The following is a 9,456-nucleotide window of genomic DNA, read 5'->3' as shown; positions in this document are numbered from 1 at the left end:
GCTATAGTTTACTTTGGAGCCATGAAAGTGTAGTCACTGTAATTATCATTCTCAGCATAGTGGATAGCATTGTGAATATTAACATCAATAAACCTATCAACTAAGTCATTTTCTTAAATATTTTCAAGTCAATTCCCCATATGAAGCACATGCAAAATATTCATGAAATAGTCACATATTAGTATTCACATATGTTGTTCTTCTAAGTTTTCTCTGTTCATGTCAGAACAGAGAAAACTTAGAAGAAACAAAAATTGTTCCTGGGTCATAGCTACTAACAGCCAAACTGGCGTTATCAAGAATCTTGCCAAAAACCATTAACAGATAATCCTGTCTGCTGATCCCTGAGTTGTCAATGGGAGTTAAGAAAATGAGGAGTAACCATGACAGACACATACTGCAGCCAGTAGATCAGGTGCTAAAACAGGCTGGATTCTGTCCCTGCACCCAAAGCAGCCTTAACATTTCATACTTCTTAATGCGTTTATCCATGTCATTCTGCCCAGAAATAAACACAGTTCCAGTTCAAGCATACAATCTGCTTGAAGATTACTGAGTTATACAGGCCTGGCCTGAGAATAATTCTCTTTCCTTTTATATGAACACGTTGAAGAGAGACTGCTTTTCCACTTGGCTGCATCTCCTGCATCTCCCTCTGCATTGCTGATCTGCCCTCAGTACCAGATGCACGCTGTCAGATTCAGGCAGGGTGGGGCTTGAGTCTTACATTTTAGATACTGCAGGTCTATGGCTATTTTTGAGTAGCAAGGTTCTAGATAAGGGAAAGGAATCACTCTCCTTTTTGTTGTTTTGTATAAGTCACAGGATTTCAAAAATGTAGGGTGCATACATAGGTAGAGTTCACAAGAGAATCACAAACAAAGGTTTGCAAGCAAAACACTTGAAGTCAGGTGGCTTCATGGGATGAATGGGGTCGGGGTGGGGTGGGGTGGGGGGGGCAGATAATTGTTAGGGCAATTCCTGCCAAACCAAACAAACTCATCATAGTGTTGGGGCAAACTTCTGAAATAAAAGTGATCACAGTGACAGAGCATGTATTGAAGTGGTTTCTGCACAAATGCCAGGCCCAGAGATTACAGGGTAGATAGGGAAACTAAAAGGATGTACAGGGCTTGCATAATGAGGAAGATTCACTGCTACTGTAGCCCAGACTAAATCAATGTCTGGCATGCTCACTGTGCCAGATATCCAGAGAAAATGACCGCGCTTCACGTCTTCACTGTAATGGATTCTCTTGCCATCAAGTAACTTGAGCCTTCAGATTGTATTTTAAAAGTTCTCCAAGACAAAAACTCTGTTTAAGAAGATAATGTGTTTGTTGAAAACCATGATACCTGAAGCCCAGAGCCACTTATTTTTTTTTAGGTAACTAAATGGCTCTAAAAAAAAAATCTATTTCTTATTGGTTACCTTAAAGAAGCACGCTGCTGTATAATACATAGGATTTGACTCTGAGGACTCAGAACTATGCCAAGGCTAATGTGCTAGGGTAGCCATTTGGAAAGGAAATGAAAAGACATTAGTTTATGGTCAAGTAAGGCATAGGGGACCCTAAGGAACCCTGATGAAGTGGTAGGTAGTCAGCCGCCTCCTCCAGTTGGCTGAATGCCCGTCTTTGAAGGATGTCAAAGGCATAGAAACGCTATACCGAGCCACACTGTTAGGTCTGAACACTTCTCTGACACTTTAATTCCTTGCTATTTATCTTCACTTCTTTGTTCTTTCCTACCCCACCCCACCTCGCTCTTCTTTGTCTTTTTTTAATTCCATCTACCCTGCTGTTTAAAGAGTGGAGTTGAGAAAATGTCCTCACATTGTGCCAGGAAACTGCCGAAATTATCACCAGCCATATCTTGACCTGACTTAGAGTTTCTTTCTATATTCTAGAGCAGTGGTTCTCGACCTTTCTAATGCCAGACCCTTTAATACAGTTCTTGTTATGGTAACCCCTCAACCATAAAATTATTTTGTTGCTACTGTATAACTTTAATTTTGATACTGTTTTTGAATTACAATGTCTGATATACAACCACGAAAGGAGTCACAACCATAGGCTAAAAACTACTGTTTTAGACACCCTCAGACAAAAATAGATAGATAGATAGATAGATAGATAGATAGATAGATAGATAGATAGATAGATAGATAGATAGATAAACTGTTTAGAATACAACAAAAACCAACTGACCTAAGGCAGGAGCTTAGGTCAGGAGGGTACTTTGGGGGAAACAGAGACTTACTCCTCATCACGAATCCTATGTGTACAGATGTCAACAGACATACTCTGTAGATTCAGGAGAATCTAGCGATGGCTAGAACACTCACTTTGCCTTTATATCACTAGCGTTCAAATCTCAGCTTTGCCACTTACCAACAGTAGTACATTGCCCATATTATTGTGTGCTATTTCTGTTAATAAACTGAACGAATGACAGCGTTGGACTAGAAAGAGGTTCTGTGAGCAATTATGACTGTTACTGTGCTTGGGTGGAGCAATGCCTAGGAGCTTAGGAAAGTATTAAACCTGAACACTTTGAGGAGAAAAACCAAAATCCACAACTGTCTAATCAAAGAAAGCTTTATTTTAGATATGCATCCAGGACTGGCCAGGCAGCTGGCGATAGAACCCTAAATCAGGATTTTTGAGAGCGGCCCTGGATGTGTGGAAGACAGATTTATATATATGAGGGGTAGGGGGTTTCCAAATGGGAGATTTGTGTGGCAAAATAGGCAACGTTACAGGAGCAGACCATAAGCATGACAAGGTAGTCATAGTGACCTGAAACAAAGGCATGTTGCCATTCCTAGAACAGGCATACAGAGCCATTTGTAGTTAAGGTGACAGGTAAAGCATAGCCCGATTCTTAAGAAAGAGAAGTTTAATCATAAACAGGATTGAACTAGTCTGTCTTAACTATAAGATGGCTTTAAGGCCTAAGCTGGAGTCAGGCTGATTCTTCAGGAAGTGCATTCCTCCTAGTATCTATGTGGCCACTTACAGAGAGACATGTCCTAGGGGCTCTGGCCTAATGAATGGTTCACTCCATCAATGGATTAGAAACTTTAGCAGAATATTGTGAACTAATTAATAATAGAACTATGGGTTCTGGTTTGAAGAAGAAGCCATGGGCAATGAAGGTTGTCTTTGAAGAGCATATCTTGCCCCTGCCCCTTCCGATTACAGTTGCATTCACCTTCCAGTAGACCAAAAGGTCTCTTTTCCTCCACACATTCTCATTTGCATGATGCTTCAGTCTTGCAAGCAGGCCCAAAGCATTCAGCCAAATAACCACAGATTAACCCTTCTGAAACTGTAAGCCAAAATAAAAACCTTCTTTCTTAGAGTGTTTCTGTCAGATATCTGGTCACATAGCCAAGCAAGGGAAAGCAGAATCCAGTTGCCACCTCTCAAACAGAGCCAGCAGGATGTGGCCTCACTGAGTACTGATAGATGTTAGGGGTAAGATTTGTTCATATGTCTTTTCTGCTGAGGAACATCCTCTCTGCTAAGGTTAATGACTCCATGATAAATAGAAGCAGCCCACCAGGAGGTGAGGGTATGTCTAATGGTCTTCAGCAAAATGGTAAATGCTGAGTCCTTTAGAACAGCCCTTAAGACTGTGAGAAAGAACTCTGAAAACATGTCCAGAATGTTTAATTCTCAACTGTGCAAAATATAAGGATGCATTATGAATTTTGTGAGGGGCTTCACGGACCTAAAACAACAAAGGCAGCTGCACTATGAACCAGCTTGTCAGAAAGATATTAAGGAAGGAGACAAAGATTTAGGGAATGGTGATCACAAGGCAAGATGCCACCCAAATAAGTTTATTCTTTGTGCTTACAAAGGCAGTCAGATACCTGGATTCAGTGTCAGCCTGGGACAAGCTAGACTAGGTCCAGGTGGGGTGGGAATGGAGATCTCAGAGATGGATCCCACCCAGCTAGCTTATCGTCTGTGCTTATAAGGTAGGCAGATCTCTGAATTTATTTGGCATGTAAAAAAAATGTACTTAATGTCTTCTAAAAATTGAGGGATTAAGGTCAGAAAATGCTGTTTCATGCAATAATCAAAAGGGGACCTAAAGTAATCAATTAAATTGATATGTAAATAAAAGACTGGGTTTGTAAGAGAGAACTATCCAGAGAGGTCTTGAAGAGTGAACACAACTCTTTTAGAATTTTTCTAGAAGTTTTTCTGACATTGGTCAGAAAACACATGAACTATCCAGAGAGCTTTAACATTTTTTCTAGGCATTTTAACTATATTAATCCTGCCAATCCATGAGCATGGAAAATTTTTCCATTTTCTGAGATCTTCTTCCATTTCCTTCTTCAGAGACTTGAAGCTCTTGTCATACAGATCTTTCACTTGTTTGGTCAGAGTCACACCAAGGTACTTTATATTGTTTGTGGCTGTTGTGAAGGGTGTCATTTCCCTAACTTCTTTCTCAGCCTGTTTATCCTTTGAGTATAGGCAGGCAACTGATTTGCTTGAGCTGATTTTATAATCAGCCACTTTGCTGAAGTTGTTTATCAGCTGTAGGAGTTCTCTGGTGGAGGTTTTCAGGTCACTTAAGTAGACTATCATGTCATCTGCAAATAGTGATAGCTTGACTTCTTCCTTTCCAATTGGTATTCTTTTGACCTCCTTATGTTGTCTAATTGCTCTAGCTAGTACCTCAAGTACAATATTGAAAAAATATGGAGAGAGGGGCAGCCTTGTCTTGTCACTGATTTTAGTGAGATTGCTTCAAGTTTCTCTCCATTTAGTTTGATGTTGGCTACCAGTTTGCTGTATATTGCTTTTACTATCATTAGGTATGGGCCTTAAATTCCTGTTCTTTCCAAGACTTTTAGCATGAAAGGATGCTGAATTTTGTCAAATGCTTTTTCAGCATCCAATGAAATGACCATGTAGTTTTTTTTCTTTGAGTTTGTTTATGTAGTGGATTGCATTGATAGATTTCCATATATTGAACCATCCCTGCATCCCTGGGATGAAGCCTACTTGATCATGGTGAATGATCATTTTGATGTTTCCTTGGATTCGGTTGGCAAGAATTTTATTGAGTATTTTTGCATTGATTTTCATAAGGGAAATTGGTCTGAAGTTCTCTTTCTTTGTTGGATCTTTGTGTGCTTTAGGTATCAGCATAATTGTGGCTTCGTGGAAAGAGTTGGGTAGTTAAAATGGCCATCTTGCCAAAAGCAATTTACAGGTTCAACGCAATACCTATCAAAATCCCAACTCAGTTATTCATAGAGTTAGAAAGAGCAATTATCAAATTCATCTGGAATAACAAAAAAACCAAGGATAGCTAAAACTATTCTCAACAGCAAAAGAACTTCTCAGGGAATCAGTATCCCGGACCTCAAGCAATACTACAGTGCAATAGTGTTAAAAACTGCATGGTATTGGTACAGTGACAGGCAGGTGACAATGGAATAGGATTGAAGATCCAGAAATGAACCCACACACCTATGGACACTTGATCTTCGACAAAGGAGCTGAAAACATCCAGTGGAAAATAAGATAGCCTTTTCAACAAATGGTGCTGGTTCAACTGGAGGTCAGCATGCAAAAGAATGCAAATTGATCCATCTCCTTGTACTAAGCTCAACTCCAAGCGGATCAAGGACCTCCACGTAAAGCCAGACACACTGAAACTAATAGAAAAGAAACTGGGGAAGACACTTGAGGACATCGGTACAGGGGGAAAGTTCCTGAAGAGAATATCAATAGCTTATCTCTAAGATCAAGAATTGACAAATGGGACCTCATCAAATTACAAACTTTCCGTAAGGTAAAGGACACCATCAAAAGGGCAAATCGGCAACCAACAAATTGGGAAAAGATCTTCACCAACCCTACATCTGACAGAGGACTACTATCCAATAGATACAAAGAACTCAAGAAGTTAGACCCCAGAAAACCAAATTACCCTATTAAAAATGGGGTACTGAACTAAACAAAGAAATTTCACCTGAAGAACTTCAGGTGGCTGAAAAGCATCTTTAAAAAGGTTCAACATCATTAGTCAGTAGGGAAATGCAAATCAAAACAACCCTGAGATTTCACCTCATACTAGTCAGAATGACTAAGATTAAAATCTCAGAGGACAACAGGTGTTGGCGAGGATGTGGAGAAAGAGAAACACTCCTCCACTGCTGGTGGGGTTGCAAGTTGGTACAACCACTCTGGAAATCAGTCTGGCGGTTCCTCAGAAAAGTGGGCATGTCACTTCCCAGGGATCCTGCTATACCACTCCTGGGCATATACCCAGAGAATTCCCCAGCATATAATAAGGATACATGCTCCACTATGTTCATAACAGCCCTATTTATAATAGCCAGAAGCTGGAAAGAACCCAGATGTCCCTCAATGGAGGAATGGATACAAAAACTGTGGTATATATACACAATGGAGTATTATTCAGCCATTAGAGACAATGAATTCATGAAATTCTTAGGCAAATGGATGGAGCTGGAGAACATCATACTAAGTAAGGTAATCCAGACTCAAAAGGTCAATCATGGTATGCACTCACTAATAAGCGGATATTAGCCTAGAAACTTGGAATACCCAAGACATAATCCACACATCAAATGATGTCCCAGAAGAATGGAGGAGTGACCCCTGGTTCTGGAAAGGCTCAGTGCAGCAGTGTAGGGCAATACCAGAAAAGGGAAGTGGGAAGGGGTGGATTGGGGAACAGGGGGAGGGAAGAGAGCTTATGGGACTTTTGGGGAGTGGGGAGCCAGGAAAGGGGAAATCATTTGAAATGTAAATAAATAATATATCAAATAAAAAAAGAAGAAAAAGCTGGAAGAAAAAAGATTTTTTTTTCTAGCAAGAGCTGAGCTGTCTGGAGATCTCTGTAGAACTGTCTAGAACAGAACACAAGGCTGTCAGCTTGCACCCCACTTCACTGACCTCAAGTCGTTCTTTCACCACTCCCAAACCCCTTCTTCAGAACCCCTTTCCAAGCCGCTGGTCCTTGGCAGTCAGATAAACAGTAAGTTAATAGAAGTAGTATGCAGATATACTGAGTGTCTACACTTGCAGCATTAGAATCATGCTGAGCCTGAAGAAGTCACCAAGGCTAGGCTCTAATTCAGGCACAAAAGGCTGTGAGCAGAGTTTTGTTTAAATTTGTCTAAATCAACCATAGGCACATACATATACAATGAAATTAGTAATCAAAAGAAACTGTCTTCTACAAGGGTTTCTTCCCTAGTCTTCTCCTGGCCTCTGTGGGCACCACAGGCAAGTGCACAGATACACATGCAGACAAAACATCCTTACCCCAAAGATGAAAATAAATGTTTTTCTAAAAAAGAAAGAAATTTTTATTTTAAATAATTGTTATTTGTTTTTGAAAGAAACTGCCTCTAAGAATTGGACAGTTTTCCAAAGCTATCATTCAATCTCCTGATCCCTATATACACAGTATATTCTTTCCTTAAGAAATCTATAAGATCGGATAAGCTATCTGAGTACAGGCTGTGAACAGTTCAGTGGCAGATTGATGTCTCTTCTCATCCAGTGGTTATAGAAAACTTGAATACTTAATATGCTTTGAACATGAATTAATAGATTTCCCACAGATGGCAGGTTCAAACTTTCTTATCTCTGTCTCACAAGTTTCACACCCCTTGATTAGTAGACTCTAGGTCTCCCTAAGTATTCCTCTCATTTATGTGCAAATGAGAACTTTCTAGTAAGTTAAAATGCACACACACACACACACACACACACACACACACACGATATATGTACTATCTGGAGTTATTTTACCCTATAAGATTTTTTAAATTGACTTAAATTTTTGCTTGAACATTTTGAGAAATCTAACATCTTCCATAATAATTCTGCACAGAGAGGAAGCTCGACTCCTAGGTGCTCTAACAAGCCCAGAATTGTAGGTGAGGAGGCCACAACATCTACCCAAAAACTGGAAATAACTGGGACCAGCAGGATCCAGGAATGTAGGAACCCCAGCTCGGCCAGTGGCAGGTCTGAGCTGATGCCTTGATCATACCTTGGGCGCTAGCTCTGCACCCAGTCTCACAACACCCAGAAGAAACTCGACTCTCAGGGGCTCTAACAAGCCCAGGAACATAGGTGCTATAACACTCCTGGAATCACAGAGTCGCAGGAGTTCAGGAGCTTGGTCACACCAGGATTTCAGGATCGCAAAGGCAGCTTGACTCCCCAGAGCTCTGACAAACCCAGAATCTCAGGATCACAGAATCACAGGATCACAGACATAGCTGGACTCTGAGGAGTTCTGACACACCAAAAATCACAAGAGGGACAGGGTCCAGTCAGAGACAGCAAGAGCAGGTAGCACTAGATACAAACAGATGGCAAGATGCAAGCATAAGAACACAAGCAACAGAAGTGAAGGTCACATGGCATCATCAGAACCCAGTTCTACCACCATAGCAAGTCCTGGATACACCATCACACTGGAAAAGCAAGATTCTGATCTAAAATCACTTTACATGATGATGATAGGGGACTTTAAGAAGGACATAAATAACTCCCTTAAAACAATACAGGAAAACATAGGTAAACAGGTAGAAGCCCTTTCCTTAAAGAGGAAACATAAAAATTCCCTAAAGAATTACAGAAAAACACAACCAAACAGGTGAAGGAATTGAACAAAACCATCCAGGATCTAAAAATGGAAATAGAAACAATAAAGAAATCACAAAGAGAGACAACACTGGAGCTAGAAAATGTAGAAAAAATACAAGAGATAGAAGAGAGAATCGCAGGTACAGAAGATACCTTAGAAAACATTTACACAACAGTCAAAGAAAATGCAAAATGTAAAAAATCTCCTAACCAAAAACATCCAGGAAATACAGGAAAAAATGAGAAGACCAAACCTAAGGATAATAGGTATAGAAGAGAGAGAAGATTCCCAACTTAAAGGGTCAGTAAATGTCTTCAACAAATTTACAGAAGAAAACTTCCCTAACCTAAAGAAAGAGATGCCCATGAACATACAAGAAGCCTACAGAACTCCAAATAGATTGGACCAGAAAAGAAATTACTCCTGTCACATAATAATCAAAATACAAAATGCACAAAACAAAGAAAGAATATTAAAAGCAGTAAGGGGTAAAGGCCAAGTAACATATAAAGGCAGACCTATCAAAATTACACCAGACTTCTCACCAGAGACTAAGAAAGCCAGAAGACCCTGGGCAGATGTCATACACACCCTAAGAGAATTAATGCCAGTGCAAGCTACTATACCCAGCAAAACTCTCACTTACCCGTAGATTTAGAAACCAAGATATTCCATGACAAAATGAAATGTACACAATATCTTTCCACAAATCCAGCCCTACAAAGGAAAATAAATGGAACACTCCAACACAAGGAGGGAAATTATACCCTAGAAAAATCAAGAAAGT

General features: G+C 40.0%; 1 non-coding gene across 1 annotated transcript; it reads left to right on the top strand.

The window, feature by feature from the left end:
- Nucleotides 1-4,179: 4,179 nt before the first annotated feature.
- On the top strand, nt 4,180-4,241 carry LOC127681873 (U7 small nuclear RNA). The gene has a single exon (XR_007977220.1). It is a non-coding gene; the product is annotated as a U7 small nuclear RNA (small nuclear RNA).
- Nucleotides 4,242-9,456: the final 5,215 nt, after the last annotated feature.

Source organism: Apodemus sylvaticus, chromosome 3 (assembly GCF_947179515.1).
Source record: "Apodemus sylvaticus chromosome 3, mApoSyl1.1, whole genome shotgun sequence".
Taxonomy (NCBI): domain Eukaryota; kingdom Metazoa; phylum Chordata; class Mammalia; order Rodentia; family Muridae; genus Apodemus; species Apodemus sylvaticus.
This window is presented reverse-complemented; position numbering and strand designations above follow the sequence as displayed.